Source organism: Macrotis lagotis, chromosome 3 (assembly GCF_037893015.1).
Source record: "Macrotis lagotis isolate mMagLag1 chromosome 3, bilby.v1.9.chrom.fasta, whole genome shotgun sequence".
NCBI classification, from domain to species: Eukaryota; Metazoa; Chordata; class Mammalia; order Peramelemorphia; family Peramelidae; genus Macrotis; species Macrotis lagotis.
In genome coordinates, this window is record NC_133660.1 from 141,385,935 (window position 1) to 141,404,342 (window position 18,408).

At 33.3% G+C, this 18,408-nt stretch overlaps 1 non-coding gene across 1 annotated transcript; it reads left to right on the top strand.

Moving 5' to 3' along the window:
• The first annotated feature begins 14,113 nt into the window (after positions 1–14,113).
• On the top strand, positions 14,114–14,221 carry LOC141519839 (U6 spliceosomal RNA). Its single transcript, XR_012477468.1, has one exon. It is a non-coding gene; the product is annotated as a U6 spliceosomal RNA (small nuclear RNA).
• Positions 14,222–18,408: the final 4,187 nt, after the last annotated feature.

The following is an 18,408-nucleotide window of genomic DNA, read 5'->3' on the forward strand; positions in this document are numbered from 1 at the left end:
ATCATGTCCAGGGTCACACAGTTTGTAAGTCTTTGAATCCAGACATTGTTTTACAAGACCTACATAGAATTACTTCTCACTAATAGAGAGGGCAGGGAGAGATGAGAAGAATATGTACCTCAAAATTGGCAAAAATATTAAATATTTGTTTTAATATGTACTTGGAAAAAATAAAACGATAATAAAGATTTAAAAAAGGGCTATAGAGGGAAGTCCATACTTCCTTTATGTTTAAGTGAGTAATTAATTCATATTCTTCTAATGCTAAAATTCTGTTCTAAATCATTGCACCATAAAAAAGACCTTCTGCTTCCTAGCTATCAATCAGAGATCTTTCTAATGCTTACCTGAAAGAAACAAATTTGTTGATATAAAACTGGAAGATTTTGTGGTGCTGACTTCCATGATATAGTCTTTCACTTCACATACAAAAACAAAACAAAACCAAAAAAGTTCCTGATTTACCTTACTTTCTTTTTTTCACAAAGCTTTTATTTTATTTTTTAAATTACATGCAAAAAAGTTTTGAACATTTATCCTTTTGCAAATTTTGATTTTCACATTTTTCTCCCAGCCTCTTCTCCCCTTCCCCAAGACAGAGGATTTGATATAGGTTATATAAGTACAATTATGTTTGACATAATTCCATATTAGGCATGAATGAAAGATGTATTAGTACTAAGGGAAAAAAAATAAGAGGGAGAAAAAAACAACCAAAAGTAAATTTTAAAAATTGAACCTAGTAAACTTTGTTCTGCATTCAGACATCATAGATTTTTCTCTGAATGTGGATGGAATTTTCCAAAAGAGATTTCTCAGGATTGCCCTTGATCACTAACCTGTTGAAAAGAACAGTGACCATCATTGCTGATCATCACACAGTGTCACCCTTAATGTCTGAACTATTCTCCTGGTTCTTTTCACTTATGTCAACATCAGTTCATACCAGTATTTCTAAGCAATTCTAATTACTGGTTATTCATGTTTTTTTTATAAAACAACAGTATCCATAATATTCATATACCATAACGATATTTCTCCTTCATGTTTGAAGAATACCACAACATCAAGGAGGTGATACAATGACAATCACATGAACTGCATTTGAGTGAGGAGTGCTGTGTGAAGTCACCAGCTTCCCTTTCTCCTCCAGAGTCACCTGGTTATAGTGGTCAGATATGAAATTGGGTGACTGGAGGTGGTACTGGAGTTATAAAACCATAACTCATTCAGCCATTGACCAGTTGATGGGTAACATCTAATTTTCCAAAGCCTTGTGACTAAAAAAAGACTTCTATGAATATTTTTATACCTGTGAGTCTTTTTCCATATTTACAAACTTTTGGGGATATCATTCTAGTAGTGTATTGCTGCATCAAAGAGTATGGCCTTTGGGGCAGTTCAAAATTGTTCTTTAGAATGGTTGGATCAGTTCAAAATTCCACCTACAGTGTATAAGTTGCCAGTTTTCCACATTCTTTTCAAAACTGAACATTTTCCATTTTGACATTTTAGTCAATCTGATAGGTAGGAGTAGGTTACTCAGAGAAGTTTACATTTTCATTTCTCTAATCAATGAATTGGAACATTTTTCATATGTCTCTAGTTAGTTTTGATTTCATCATTTGAAAATTGTCTATTGATAAAATTTGACCATTTAATAATTGTAGAATGATATATATTATTGTTGACTCAATTTTCTTTATATTTTAGAAATGAATCTTTTATCCAAAATGCTAGTTGAGAAAATTTTTTCCTTCTTTTTTGAATTCCTTCTAATCAGGTTTCCATTGGTTCTATCTTTCCACAAAATTCTTAATTTAATTTAGTCTAAATTATCTATTTTGAAATTGGTACCTTCACTTTCCTAAAATTGTTTCGCATTCTGAAGTCATATCTTGGTTCAGTACTGCTAGTGCCTCTTAGACATGTGGAGGAAACTCATACTGAAAATAAAGGGTCACATTACCTTGATGACAAACTGACCAGATAAAATTCATGGTAGACATTGGGATGGGAGACATGGTCTGAAAAATTAATTATTAATGTGCCATTGTTTCATGTCACTTTCAGCAGGCATAGTAAACCTCCTCTTTGTTAAAATGTTCAGTCTTTTGTGAGAGCTTAACTACATCCTGACATCAAATTGAATGCTAACTTTAGAGCCATATTTAAAAAACTGAAATTTTTTTACCTTTCATAATTCTACTTTCTATATAAGAAGAAAAATCATATTTTAATGCATCTTCACTGTGCTCATTGAATTCTATCAACCTTTTTTGTTTTGTTGTTTTTTGCTTTATGCTATAGGTTACATTTTCTAATGAGTTTAAGACCTGAAAAAGACTAAAGTACATTGTAGAATACCGGGGACTGAAAAGAAAAGAGATGTCATTAGAACAATATTTCATTAAATGCTCTCTCGAGTTAATTTAAAGTCATACTGTGACAGATTAAAACAGTAAAGAATAAACAGTATCTTGAAAAGTTGTAATTGGAAAGGTTGTCAGAAGATAATCAAATTCAACTCATTATATGTATAATGAAAAAGTAACTGAAGAATATCATGATAAACTTGGATGCCTAAAGTAATGTAGGTTATTTTTTCCCATAAACATAGTAATAAGCCAGGCACTTCAAATAGAGTGTTGACATCATTACTTATGAAATTTAAAAATGCCAAAGTGAGAATTCTCTACTAATTGAAAATTTATTAAATTTTGTACAGTATTCAAAGAAAAAATCAGCAATATTTTATTTATTTGTATTCCATTGTGAAAGTAGAGAGAGAGGAAGGAGGGTGGGGAATAGTTCAGATTAAACTAAAAAAAACAAAACTTGTAGGATATGTATTGATTCTCTCCCTCCATAATGTTCGCATAAATCATAATCATCATATGCTATTCCTATGTGCCCTTGATTCTGAGCCTTAATCTAATCTTATAACTCAAACCCTCCAGAAGAGAACATTTTTCTTAGTATTTTTTCTTATTTATGCATTTTCCTTTCCTTTCTCCATCTTATTTTTATTTGCTTACATAATTATTGGATGTGCATAAGATGAGGACATCTGAGGATCACCAAACTGAACTGAAAAATAATATAAATTTTTGTTAGTGATGTGAATCTACATATCTGTAATCTAATAACATTTTTGGCTGTCTAGCCTTTACAAAATTATTCCTGTGATTTGATAAAACCTCTACAAGGGCTGTCTAAATTTTAGTTTTGTTTTTCTCAATTTCAGCGATCAATTTTTCTGAGAAATTGTGTAATCTAAGAAGATATATTTGCTAAATGTCATTTTACACAAAAAAGTGTTAAATTCAGTCTGCACAAGGTTGTATTTTGTTCTCTGTAAGACCTTTGAGAGATTTTTGAGAACATTTATTCTATATGGAATTAAGGAATAAACGGAATAGTCTGGTAATTTCAATTGAATTATTTGTCGATGCTTCTTGGGTAAAGACAACCAGTTGAAGAGGAGCTATGAAGCTCCCTGAGCTTTTCCCATTTTAAGTCTGAAGCAAATTATTTTTTTTAATTAAAAATTTTATTTGAATTTTAACATTTTTCGCCCAATCTTACTTCCCTCCCCCACCCTCCACAGAAAGCAATCTGCCAGTCTTTATTTTGTTTCCATGTTGTATATTGATCTAAATTGAGTGTGATTAGAGAGAAATTACATACTTAAGGAAGAAAAAGAAAGTGTAAAAGATAACAAAATCAGAGAATAAGATATCAGTTTTTTTTTCCTAATTAAAGGTAACTTTGTTCAAACTCCATGGCTCTTTATCTGGATACAGATGGTATTCTCCATTGTAGGCAGCAAAATTGTCCCTGGTTGTTGCACTGATGGAATGAGCAAATCCATCAAGGTTGAACATCACCCCCATGTTAGGGTGTACAGTATTTTTATGGTTCTGCTCATCTCAATCAGCAACAGCTCATGCAAATACCTCCAGGCTTCTCTGAATTTCCATCTCTCCGGGTTTCTAATAGAACAATAGCGTTCTATGACATACATATACCACAGTTTGCTAAGCCATTCCACATTTGAAGGACATTTACTTGATTTCCAATTCTTTGCCACCACAAACAGAGCTACTAGTAATAATTTTGTACAAGTGATGTTTTTACACTTTTCCATCATGTCTTCAGAGTATAGACCCAGTAGTGGTATTGCTAAATCAAAGGGTATGCTCATTTTTGTTGTCCTTTGGGCGTAGTTCCAAATTTCACTCCAGAAAGGTTGGATAAGTTCACAGCTCCACAAATAGTGAAATGGTGTCCCAGATTTCCCACAAGCCTTCCAACAATAATGATTATCTGTTCTGGTCATATTGACCTGTCTGAGAGGTGTTAGGTGTTACCTCAGAGAAGATTTAATTTGCATTTCTCTAATAATTAATTATTTAGAACAATTTTTATATGGCTATGGATTGCTATGATCTCCTCATCTATAAATTTTTATTGCATATCCATTGACCATTTGCCAATTGTGGAATGGCCTCTATTTAAAAAATATGACTCACTTCTCTGTATATGTTAGAAATGAGTACTTTGTCTGAATCATTAGTTGTAAAGATTGTTTCCCAATTTAGTACATTTCTTTAGATCTTGGTTACAGTGGTTTAATTTGTGCAAAAGCTTTTTAATTTAATATAAGTGAAATCATCTAGTTTGTTTTTGGTGATGTTCCCCATCTCTTCCTTATTCATAAACTGCTCCCATTTCCATAGATCTGACAGTTAAAGTAGTCCTTGATCTTCTAGTTTGCATGTAGTATTGTTTTTTTTTATGTCTAAGTCTGTTAACATTTGGATTTTACCTTGATAAAGGCTGTGAGGTGTTGGTCTAATCTAAATTTCCCCTAATAACTTCCCATTTTTCCAGCAGTTTTTATCAAAGAGAGTGTTTTTTTTCTTAATAGCTGGACTCTGGGTTTATCAAGCAGCAGATTATTATAATCACGTCCTGCTGTTGCTACTAGTCTATTCCACTGGTCCACCATTCTATTTCTTAGCCCAAACCATACAGTTTTAAGGACTGATGATTTATAGTATAATTTTAGATCAGGTAGGGTTAAGCTCCCTTCTTTTGCACTTTTTTCATTAAATTCCTTGAAATTCTTGACTTTTCATTTCTCCATATGAATTTACTTACAACTTTTTTCGAACTCATTAAAGTAATTTTTTTGGAATTGTGATTGGTAGGTCTCTAAACAGGTAGTTTAGTTGTGGTAGAATTGTCATTAATATTATAGTAGCTCTAGCTGTCCATGAGAAGTTGATATTTGCCTATTTAAATCTGATTTAATTTGTGTGAGAAGTGTTTTTTAATTGTTCTCAAGAAGTTTGTGATTCTGCCTTGGCAAATATACTCAGAGGTATTTTAGATTGTCTGAGGTTAATTTGAATGGGATTTCTCTTTCTAGCTCTTCCTTCTGTATCTTACTAAACACATATAGAAAAGTTGAGGATTTTTATTACATTTTAAAACATTTTATGACATGAAACTTTTCTAAACATTTCTAAAATTGCTAATTATTTTCAGAATATTTTTGGATGATTTATTGACATTCTCTAGGTAGACCATCATGTCATCTGCAAAGAGGGAGAGATTTGACTCTTCCTTCCCAATTCTAATTACTTCAATTTCTTTTTCTTCTCTAATTGCTGAAGCTAATAGGTCTAATATGATATTGAGTAGTAGTGGTGATAATGGGCACCCTTCTTTCACCACTGATCTTCTTGGGAATGCCTGTAGCCTCTCCCCATTGAATATAATGTTTGTTGGTAGTTTCAGAACGATACAGCTTATTTTTCTAAGGAGCAGTCCATTTATTCCTACACTCTCTAGTGCTTTTAGTAGGGATTGGTATTGTATTTTGTCAATAGCTTTTTCAGCATCTACTGATATGATCATATAATTTCTGATTGTTTGTTGTTGATATAATTGAGTATACTAACAGTTTTCCTAATATTGAACCAACACTGCTAACCCTACTTCATCATAATGTATTATTCAAGTGAAAACTCATTGTAATTGTTTTGCTAAGATATATTTAAGCTTTTGCATCATTATTCATTAGGGAGATAGGCCTAAAATTTTCTTTCTCTGTTTTAACTCTTCCTGGATTAGATATCAGAACCATATTGGTTTCATAGAAAGAGGCAGAGTTCCATCTTTCCCTATTTTGCCAAAGAGTTTATATAGAATTGAAAGAAATTGTTCCTTAAATGTTCAGTAGAATTCACTTGGCAATCTATCTGACCCAGGCAATTTTTTTTAAGGGAGTTCAAAGAGGGCTTATTGAATTTCTTTTTCTGCCGTAGTGTTGTTTAGGTACTTAACCTCCTCTTCATTTAACCTGAGCAACTTATATTTTTGTAAATATTCATCCATTTCACTTAGATTATCAAATTTATTGGCTTAGAGCTGGGCAAAATAATTTCAAATTATTACTTTAATTTCCTCCTCATTGGTGGTGAGTTCACCTTTTTATTTATGATACTAGCAATTTGGTTTTCTTCTTTATTTTTTTAATCAAGTTGATGAGAGTTTTATCAATTTTATTGTTTTTTTCATAAAACCAACATTTATTTTTATTTGTTAATTTAATAGTTTTTTGCTTTTGCTTTTATTAATTTCTCTTTTAATTTTTAATATTTCAAATTTGGTATTTAATTGAGAATTTTGTTCTTTCTCTAAGTTTTTTAGTTGCCTGTTTAGTGCATTGATTTCCTCTTTCTATAATTTATTCATGTAAGTATGTAAAGATATAATATATCTTCTGAGAGCAGCATTGGGTAAATCCCATCGGTTTTGCTATGTTGTTTCATTTTTGTCATTATCTAGGATAAAATGATTAATTCTTTCTATAATTTGATTTTTGGTCCACTGATTCTTTAAAATGAGGTTACTCAGTTTACAATTTGTCCTGAGTCTATATCTCCTTGAGCCAATATTACATATGACTTTTATTACATTGTGATTTGAGAAAGATGTATTCACTATTTCTGCCTTTCTGCCATTGATCATTAAGTATTTATGTCCTAGTACATGGTCAATTTTTGTATAAGTTCCATGTACTGCAGAGAAAAAGGCATGTTCCTTTCTATCCCCATTCTATTTCCTCCATAAGTCTACCATATCTAGTTTTTTCTAACAATCTATTTACCTCCTTTACTTATTTCTTGTTTATGATTTGATTTATCTAGATATGAGAGCAGGAGGTTGAAGTCTCCTGCTAGTAGAGTTTTGCTGTCTATGTCATCCTGTAATTCTTTCAGCTTCTCCTCTAATAATCTGGATGTCATCCAATTGAGTGCATTTATATTCAATACTGAAATAACTTTATTGTCTATTGTACTTTTTAGGAGGATAAAGTTTCCTTCCTTATCTCTTTTGATGCTATCTATTTTTGCAGCTGCTTTGTGTGACATGTGGATTGCTACCTACTTTTTTCACTCCAGCTGAAGCAAAATATATTTTGCTCTAACCTCTTACCTTTACTCTATATGAATCCCTCTGCTCCAAATTAGCTTCCTATAAGTAGCATATTGTAAAATTCTGTTTTTAATCCTCTCTTCTATTAGTTTACATTTTAAGGGAAAGTTTATCCTATTCACATTCAAAGTTATGATTACTAATTCTTTATTGTCCTCCATGCTATCTTCCCTCTGTTTATATTTTCCCCTTCCACCCCTGTATTTGATTTTAATGAGGTTCAGATACCTTCCTGTAAATGAAGCTGTCATGCAGTTGAAAGTGAAAGTATGTTAATAATGCAAGGAATAGATTGCTTACAATAATATTCAATATAAGTAAGGATTATTACTACTATAACAAAAGTAGAAGAGGAAGATAGAGAAAACATCACCAATTCGGGGTAGCACCAACTTTTAATCGCCTTGGCTGCAGAATTCTGATTCAACAGCAGTCTTTGAATCCTGAATGGGAAAGGGCCCCAGGCAGAACATCTTCTCCATGGGTGAGATTCCCTTTCTTCTTCTTCTTCTTCTTCTTCTTCTTCTTCTTCTTCTTCTTCTTCTTCTTCTTCTTCTTCTTCTTCTTCTTCATCTTCTTCCTCTTTCTCCTCCTCTTCCTCCTCCTTCTTCTTCCTTCTCCTCCTCCTCCTCCTCCTCCTCCTCCTCCTCCTCCTCCTCCTCCTCCTCCTCCTCCTCCTCCTCCTCCTCCTCCTTCTTCTTCTTCTTCTAATGAATGATTGGAGTTTTAGGATATTTTTTTAGGGGAGAACAAAGAAGGCTTGTTGCTAAATTCAATTGGAAAGGATCCCAGAGTTCTTATCATGAACGTAAGAAGTCAGTAAGTGTTATGACATTAGAAACACGTCATATGGGGCTGCAAGACACAACGTAATTAAGGTCAGCACTGTGGGAATAGACAGTTCTTCTCAGTACTGTTTGTGTTCCAAGGAGTGGCTAGTTCCTGGGACTCTAAGAATGCTGTCAAATCACATAGGACATGTTCCAGGGGGAAAGGACACATTCTCATACAGGCTGGAGAGAACTTACTCATATAAGAATTTCATTTTCTTATACACACCCTTTATCTGTGTTTCCCAGTATTTTTGTTTCTGAATACCACATATTTCATTGTGTTTCCCTCCTCTTAATCACCCCCTCCCCTTTCTTTCCCCTTTCCCTTTTTCCCTTTTCCCTTCCGTTCCTTTTGTTAGTTTCCCTTTTCTCTCTCCCCTCCTTCTCTCTGTCCTCCCTCCCCTTTTCCCATTTTAATACTTGCAAGTTTTGATGCTTTTTAACTTAACTGAGTATGTGTAAATTGACTTTAAGCCAAGTCTGATGAGAAGATTTAGGTGTTTCTCATCTCCTCCCTTCTTCCCCCTCTATTGCCATAGGTATTTTGTACCTCTTAGTGTAATAAGATTTACTCCATTCAGTCCCCTCCCTCTTCCTGTCTCCTTCCTGTCCCCCCTTTATATGGAGGTATTGTTTTTAAAACCATTATGAGTCATAGAAAAGTCTGAGTTTCCATCACATCTAGCTAAGTTCATTCTATCTAATAGAGTTAAAATTCTTGAGAGTTATTAGTCTTTCTCTCAATTGCGGTTAAAGCCAGTTACATCCCATTGGATAGTAGTCTCATTGATAGGTCATGAATGTCCATCACTTCTGGTTAGGTATATTCTCTTTGTTAGAGTTACAATTCTCAAATTTATGAGAATCTTTTTCCCCATACTTGGATATAGCCAGTTTCAACTTATTAGATAGTAGTTTTTTTTTTCTTTTACTGCCCCCCCCCCCCGTTTTTAAACCTATTCATGTGTCTCTTGAACCTCCTGTTTGATGTCCAAATATGTTATTTCACTCTGGTCTTTTCATCAAGAATTCTTGAAATTCTTCCATTTCATTCAATTTCCATCTTTTTTCCCTGGAAGAGAAGGCTCAGCTTTGCAGAATAGTGGATTCTTGGTTGCATTCCAAGCTCCCTTGCTCTTCAAAAATATCTCATTACAGGCCTCTCTATTCCTTAATGTTGATGCAGCCAGGTCCTGTGTAATCCTTACTGTGGCTCCTTGATATTTAAATTGTTTCTTTCTGTCTGCTTGAAGGATTTCCTCTTTTTTCCTGATTTTTCTGGAATTTGGCCGCAACATTCCTTGGTGTTTTTTTTAGGATGTTTTTCTGCAGGAGATCAATATATTCTTTCAATAACTACTTTGCTTTCTGGTTCCATGATATCAAGGCAATTTTCTATCACTAGATCCTGTAATATTATGTCCAGACTATTTTTCTCTTCAAATTTTTCAGGAAGTCCATTAATTCTCATGTTCCCCCTCCTCAACCTATTGTTGAGGTCAGTGGTTTTGCTGATGAGGTAATTTACATTTTCTTTTATTTTTTTCTATTTTTTGATTTTGTTTAACAGGCTCTTGTCTCATGAAGTCATTAGTTTCTGCAAACTCCATTCTTTTTTTTAGGGAGGAATTTTCTTCATTAGCCTTTTACAACTCCTTTTACAATTGGTCAATCCTACTTTTGAAAGAGCTTTCCATTGACCAATTGTGGTTTTGAGACAAATATTTTCTTTTTGCATTTGCCCAGTTGAGGATCTGAGATTTAATCTCATTTTGTATTTATCCAATTGTATTTTCTAAGGATTTGCTTTCTTGTTGCAAGGTATTACTTGTCTCTCCCAAATTTTCCAGTTGATTTTTAAACTCCTTCCTTATTTCTTCAAGGAAATCTTTCTGTACTGGAGATCAGATCATATTTTCCTCAAAGGTTCTAGGTCTCTCTGAGTTAGGGTCTTTTCCTTACAAGAATTTTTCTATGGATCCACCTTTACACTGACCTTTCTTCATTTTCCTAAGACCTTGAAATGTAGAGGGGATGGTTCATAGGAGTTTGGTGTTGGGATCACTAGAGGTTTTATTCTCTGAGCACAATTTCTCTGGCTGGCCAATAGGAGGCACTGGTTGCTTTCTCTGGAGTGTCTGTGACTTTGATTAAGGCCTTCTCCCTTAGCTTGAAGAGAGGGGGGTTGAGGCTATTGAATCCTTTTGCCTTCATTCAATGATGGACTTTACCCTGGGGTGAGGGCATTCCTCTGCAGATTGTGAGCTGGACTGGTTTTTCTGCTCTCACACCTGTGCCTGAGGCTGAATTAGTCTGGAATTTTATTTGTTCTGGGAAGAGGCCTCGCTGCAATGGAGGCATGGATTCAGAGTTCCTCAGACCAAAGGAGCCTAGGGATGGTGTCTTCAGCTCTCCTGCTCTGGAACTCTCCCCCAGTCTTATCGGCAAGCTCCAGAGGGTCAGCGCCAACACCAATGCCTCTGCTCCCTAGTTGACTCAATTCCTTGCAGTCTTGTCAGACCACTGATCCAGCAGGTCCACCTCACAGGCCCTCACATTCCACAGTTCCAATTCAGCCACTAATCTGACTGATCTGGAGCTGATCCACCTTCTGTGCCCAGACTTACCCATCTGGACTTGCCCAAGACAAGTCCTGAGGTAGATGTTCTTTCTCCTGGCTTTTCATTCTGGGTTTTGTGGGTAAGATATCTGTTAAGAGTTCTGTTTCATATGACAGATGGGGAAAGAGCAGGAGAATTTAGAACTGTGCCCATCTTCTCTCTGCCATCTGGGCCAGAAGTCTGAAACAAATTTAAATGAAGTCTCAGAATAGACTCTAAAACAATAGACCTCACAAAATGACTTAAACAAATTTGAAATTGAGGGTATCTTAACTGGACTTCTGGTAAAAGGGGAGCATTGCTTAAGAAAGTAGGGAAACCAGTATGAGGTTTTTCATCACAAATACAGTAACTGAGGACCTGAGGACCCTGGATCCTGACTCAGAGGAATGGCAGTACAGCAGTGAGGTAGGCCAGCAGTGAGGGCCCCAGCTTCAAAGTAGAGAGCATACTGCACGTTTCAGAATGCTGGGGTAACAGGTGAGAAGGGCTTTACTACCTTAAAACAGGGAATGAATGGTCATAATTTGATGTACCAGTGAAAAAATCCAGTGACCAGATGCCTGTCTCCCAGAACAAAAAACCTTGTAACTGGAATACCTGGATATCTATTGTAGAAATTGACTTCTAAAATGAATAAAAAACCAGAAAGGAGCCCTAACTATTGAAAGATACTAGGGGTGGCTAGGTGGCATAGTGGATAAAACTTTAGCCCTGGAGTCAGGAGTACCTGGGTTCAAATCCAGTCTCAAACACTTAATAATTACCTAGCTGTGTGGCCTTATGCAAGCCACTTAACCCTGTCTGCCTTACAAAAAACCTAAAAAAGAAAAAAAAAAGAAAGTTACTATGATGACAGGGAAAATAAAAACATCATCCAAGAAGAGGAAAGAAGTGAAAAATTACCTCAAAGGAAATCATGAACTCATATGGAATATAAAATGTACTCTTAGAAGAGTTCACAAAGGATTTTAAATAGAAATAAAATAGAATTAAGCAAATGGAAAATGAGATAAAAAAGCTTACTAAGGAAAATAAATCCTTAAAAATTAGAATTGGTCAAGTGGAAATAAATAAATATTCATTATTAATGTCATTTGATGAAACTGGAAAATTTAAAGGTTTCTGGATCAAAAAGCCAGAATTGAGCATAAAATTTGATCTTCAAAAATAAGATCAATGAGAAGCATGGAAAAGTGAGTGAAAAAGAACAACCAATGTTGTGTAATAAGATTAAACTGCTTACAACCCTATGTGAGAAGATAATACATATAACTCTTAGGAATTGCATTTCTCTTAGGACACTTGGAAAGAGTATACTTAGATGATATGAATAAAAATTGGTTGTGATATAATAATATCAAAAAATTTGCTGTAAAATAGAATTATACTGGGAGAAAGGAGGAAACAGAAGAAGGCTAAATCACATTACTTGAAGAGGCCAAAAAAGCATATTATAGTATAGGGAAAGAAAGGAAGGTGTGAGTATTGGTTGTTCACAATAGCTTTGACTCAAAGAGGGAATAATATATGTTCCTGAATGCGTTTATAAATTTATTGTCCCCTACAGTGAAGCAGGAGAGAAGAGAGGAATGGAAGAGAAAAGAGGAGCTGAGAGAAGGGAGGACAAATATAGTAGAAAAGTAAGATTCACAGACTCTGGAACATAAACCATATTGAGGGAGGTGGTAGTGAAAAGCAAAATATTGGTAGTGAGGAATAGGGTGAAAGATAAGAAAAAAGTGTAAATGGGGGAAAAATGGAAGTAAATAGAGAGCTAATAATCATAATTGTGAATACGAATGAGATTAGCATGCTCTTAAAACAGAAGAATATAGCAGAATAGCTAAATGCCAGAATCCTCAAATATGTTGTTTATAAGAAATACGTTTAAAGAATAGAGATACCCACAGAGTAAAGGTAAAGGAATATATATATTAATTAATGTATTAATATATTTAAGAATGCATCATTCTTCCAGATGAAATAAAAAGAAGCAGGGGTATTAATCCCTTTCTTACAATAAGAGGCAAAAGAGGCAGCTAGATGGTACAGTGGATAGAGCAATGGGCCTAGAATCAGGAGGACCTAAGTTCAAATCCAGCCTGAGACACTTAATAATTGTCTAGCTTTGTGGCCTTGGGCAAGCCACTTAACTCCATTGCCTTACAAAAAAAATTTTTTAAAAGAAAATGAAGAATAAAAGGTGAAAGTAAAAATAGAGCTATTCAAAAGAGATAAGGAAGGAAACCACAAAATCACATCTGCTGAAAACTGAATAGAAATAACAAGAAATATGTCTTTTTTTTTCAGTGATCTATGGTAGCTACACCAAAACTGACCGTGTATTAGGGAATAAAAACTTCACAATCAAATAGAGAAAGGAAGAAATATTAAATGAACCTGTCTCAGATCATGACACAATGAAAACTGCAAATTATCAAGAATTATGGAAAGATGGACTAAAGTTAATTGGAAATCAAGTAACCTAATTCTGAAAATAGAATGGATCAAAAAATTTTAAAAAAGCATTTTTTTTGAATTTTATAAAAAGCAAGAGGAAAACCAAATTGCCATTATCAAAAACGAAAGGTGTGAATTCACCATAAATGAGAGGATTAAGCCAGTAATCTACAACAAATTTACCCAATTATATGCCAATATATTTCACCATCTAAGTGAAATAGATGAATATTTATAAAAGTGCAAATTGCTCAAATTGACAAAAAAGAAATTATGATACTTAAATAACTCATTTCAGAAAAAAGGAAAATGAATAAGAAATTGATGAATGCCTTTTAAAAATCTGTACAGGTTAAGAGGGATTCACAAGTGAACTTGACAAAACATTTAAAAGGCAATTAATTCCAATGTTCTATAACCTTTTAATTAAAAATATAGTTGAAGAAAGAATCTTCCCAGATTTCTTTTATGATACTTCATGGTGCTGATACTTAGACTAGGAAGAGCTAAAACTGTGAAAGTATTTATAAACCAACTTTCCTATGAATATTAAAGGAGACATTTTAAATAAAATATAAGCAATTCTAAATTTTATCAATATAATAATTCATTAAGCTGGGATTTAAAACAGGAATTCAATGATAGTTCATTAATGGAAAAAAAATTATCAGAATTATCATACCAGTGCTCACTTCAGCAGCACATATATTAAAATTGGACTGCTACAGAGAAAATTAGCATGGCCTCTGCACAAGGATGATAACGAAAATTTGCAAAGCATTCCATATTCTTTTGTAAGTAAACTCATATGGAAAAATAAAAAGTGAACAATCTCCAGTGATTTCAATGAAAATAAAAGGGCAATAGAAGGTGTCTTAGCCCTACCTGACCTAAAATTGTATTATAAAACCTCAGTCATCAAAACTATCTGGTATTGACTAAGAAAAAGAGTGGTGGCAATAGAATAGATAAGGTGCAATAGCAGAAAACAATTATAGTAATCTGCTCTTTGATAAACCCAAAGAGTCCAGCTATTGAGATAAAAATTCTCTCTTCTATAAAAACTGCTGGGGAAATTGGAAGTTAGTATGGAAAAAAAAATTAGATTAGACCAACACCTCACAAACTATACCAAGATAAGATCCAAATGGATACAGGATTTAGACATTAAAAAAATACTATAAGCAAACTAGAAGATCAAGGAATAGTTTAACTGTCAGATCTATGGAAAGGGAAGCAGTTTATAACTAAGGAAGAGATGGAAAATATCACTAAAACAACTAGATGATTTTGATTACATTAAATTAAAAAGCTTTTGCACAGACAAAACCACTGTAACCAAGACCAAAAGAAATGTAGTAAACTGGGAAACAATCTTTACAACAAATGTTTCTGACAGAGAACTCATTTATAAAATATACAGAGAATTGTGTCAAATTTAAAAAAAAGCCATTGTCCAATTGAGAAATGGTCAAGGGATATGCAAAGACAATTTACAGATGAGGAGATCAAAGCAATCCATAGCCATATGAAAAATTGCTCTAAATCATTATTTATTATTGAAATGCAAATTAGAGCTTCTCTGAGATACCACCTCACACTGTTCAGACTGCCCAATATGACCAGAAAGGATAATGATCATTTTTACAAGAATATAAGGATTGTGGGAAATCTGGGACACTATTACATTGCTGGTAGAGCTGTGAATTCAACCAACCTTTCTGGAGAGTAATTTGGAACTATGGCCAAATGGCAACAAAAATGTGCATATACTTTGATCCAGCAATACCACTACTAGGAATATAGCTTGAAGAGATGATGAAAAAGGTAAAAACATCACTTGTACAAAAATATTCCTAGCAGCCCTTCTTGTAGTGGCAAATAATTGAAAATCAAGTAAATGTCCTTCAACTGGGGAAGGGCTTAGGAAACTGTGATGTGTGTGTGTATATATATATATATATATATATATATATATATATATATATATATATATGTCATGGAACATTGTTGTTCTATTAGAAACCAGGATGGATAGGAATTCAGGGAAGCCTGGAGTGATTTGCATGAACTGATGCTGAATGAGCAGAACTACAACACTGTACATCCTAACAGCAACATGAGGGCAATGATCAAACTTGTTGGACTTGCCCATTCCATCAGTGCCACAGTCAGGGACAATTTGGAGTATCTGCCATGGAGAATACCATCTGTATCCAGAGAAAGAACTGTGGAACTTGAACAAAGATTAAGGACTATTAAATTTATTTTAGGAAAAAAAAACTAATAACTTATTATCTCTTTATACTTTATGTTTCTTCCTTAAGGATATGATTTCTCTCCCATCACATTCAATTTGGATTGATGTATACCATGGAGACACTGTAAAGACTGGCAAATTTCCTTCTGTGGGGGTGTGTAGGGGAGGGAAAATTGTAAAACTCAAAATACATAAAATCTTTAAGTAGAAAGAAAAGACCAACCAATATCCAAACTATTATTAAAATATAATTATCTCAATAAAGAAAAAATTATCTCAATAATTTATTATCAATTATTATATCAATAAATAAATGAAGTATTTTGACAGAATACTGTATCAATTTCTATTAAAAATTCTAGAGAACTTAGGAATTAATGAATTTTTGTTAAAATCATAAGTAGTATTTATGTAAAACCATCAGGAAACAACACATGCAATCATGATGAACTAGAGGCATTCTCGATAGGATCAGGGTTGAAACCAGAATGCCTGTCATCAATATTAATATTCAATGTTGTCCTTGAAATGTTAATTTTAGCAATAAACAAAGAAAATATTTTTTAAAAATCAGAATATACTTTGAGAAACCAAAATTGCCACATTTTGCAGATGATAAGAGTATTTACTTAGAGAATCCTAGAGAATCCACTAGCAAACTACAAAAAACCATTAATAACTTTAGCAAAGTTTCAGGATATAATATGCATCCACATAAATCATCAGAATTTCAATAGATTGCCAAAGTAGATCAGTAAAAGTTTGAATGAGAAATTATCTTCAAAGCTACTGTAGACAACATAAAATATGAGGTTGTCTTTTTGCCAAGACAAACCTAGATACTGTATGAATACAATCATAAAAGTTTACATAGTAATAAAGTGAAGCCTAAGGAAAACTCAGTTGCTCATTGTTATGTTGAGATAATATAATAAAAATCACATTTTTACCAACATGAATATGCTAATCCATTACCATACCAATTTACATATCTAAAAATTATATTATATAACTTGAAAAAGTAACAACATTTATCTGAAGAAAGAAAAGATCAAAAATATATAAAATGTTAAGGAAGAAAAAACAATTAAAAGTAGCCAAGGACTTCTAAGATTAAAACTATATTATATAGCAAAAGTTTTTGAAAATATTTGGTATTAACTAAGAAATAGAATATTAGATCAGTGTAACTGGTTAGATTCACAAGACATAGTAATGAATAATTATATTGATCTACTCTTTAATAAAATCAAAGATTTCAGTGTTTGGGATAAGGACTGACGATTTGACAAAAGCTGCTGGAAAAATGGGAATATAGTCTGCCAAAAACTAGTTATATACTAACATTTCACATCTTATTTCCAAGATAAGGTCAAAATGGGCATAGTGTTTTACACAAAGGGTGATATCATAAACTAACTAGGAGAATAAGGAATAGTGCATCTGTCAGATCTGTGGAGAGGGGAAGATTTTATGTCCAAAGAAGAGATAGAGAACATTATGAAATGCAAAAGAGATAGTCTTAAGAATCTTCAAAAATAAAGATACAATAATTGGATGTATTGCCACCAATGTTTAGCTATGTGATCCTGAAAACTTCAATTGCCATAATGGAAATAACATAATATCAACCCTTAATGTTCACTAATGGATATAAATTAAATAGACATGAGTTAAAAACCAAGTCACCCATAAGAAATAGAATATAGAGAGCATGAGTGTTTTAATTTATTCAGAGTCAAGAGATGATTTTTAGGCTCCAGATCTTCATACAAAGCAATTATGATTCCTTTCTGAACATATGTTTCATTTTTAACAGGGCAGGAAAATTATTTTCTTTTAAATAAATATATCTCACAATTTTATGTAATAATGTTCATGGTCTTAATTTTTTTTGGAAATTCTAGAAAAAAGGGTATATAAAATAATTTTAAAATCCAGGGCTATCTGAGAGACAGCAAAAGAACTTCAGATTTGGGTGTTGGATATGCTGATGACCTTTAATTTTTGAGTTTCCAAACTATTATTTGAAAATATTATTCAAACAGATGACTGCAAATCCACTACCAAGGCTTGTATAGACAAATATTCAAATTCACTAAAAGAAAAAAGGAAACTAGAAGTGGGGTGAAAAGAACATAAAGAGGGGCGGTAAAGGTGGTAAAGTGTATAGCCTTGGAGTCAGGAGAACCTGAGTTCAAATCCGGCCTCAGATTCTTAATAATTATCTAACTGTGTGGCCATGGGCAAGACACTTAACCCCAATGCCTTACAAAAATTATAAAAAAAGACATAAAGAAAAGTAATTACCTATCACTTATTCACACTGCTGTTTTTATTTCTGAGTCCTGAATGAACTTTATTTTCTATTTATAAGACAATATATGAAATGGGTAAGCTCTCATTTTTTTGCAAGGCAGTGAGGTTAGTGGCTTGCCCAGGGTCTTATGATGCATCTCTAGGTATTTATTAATTGTCTGAGGTCGGATTTGAATTCAGGTACTCCTGACTCCAGAACCAGTGTTCTATCCCCTATACCACCTAGATGCCCCCCTCATTGCTTTTTGAAAGCTTTTGAAACCAACCAGTGGTCAAATTCAAATTTGGAGTTGTTTCTTTTTAAATTAGTTCTTGCTACACTACTATTTAAATGATCAGAATTTACTCAAATTATAAATATTATTTATGCCTTGGATTGACAGTCATTGCTTATTTTCAT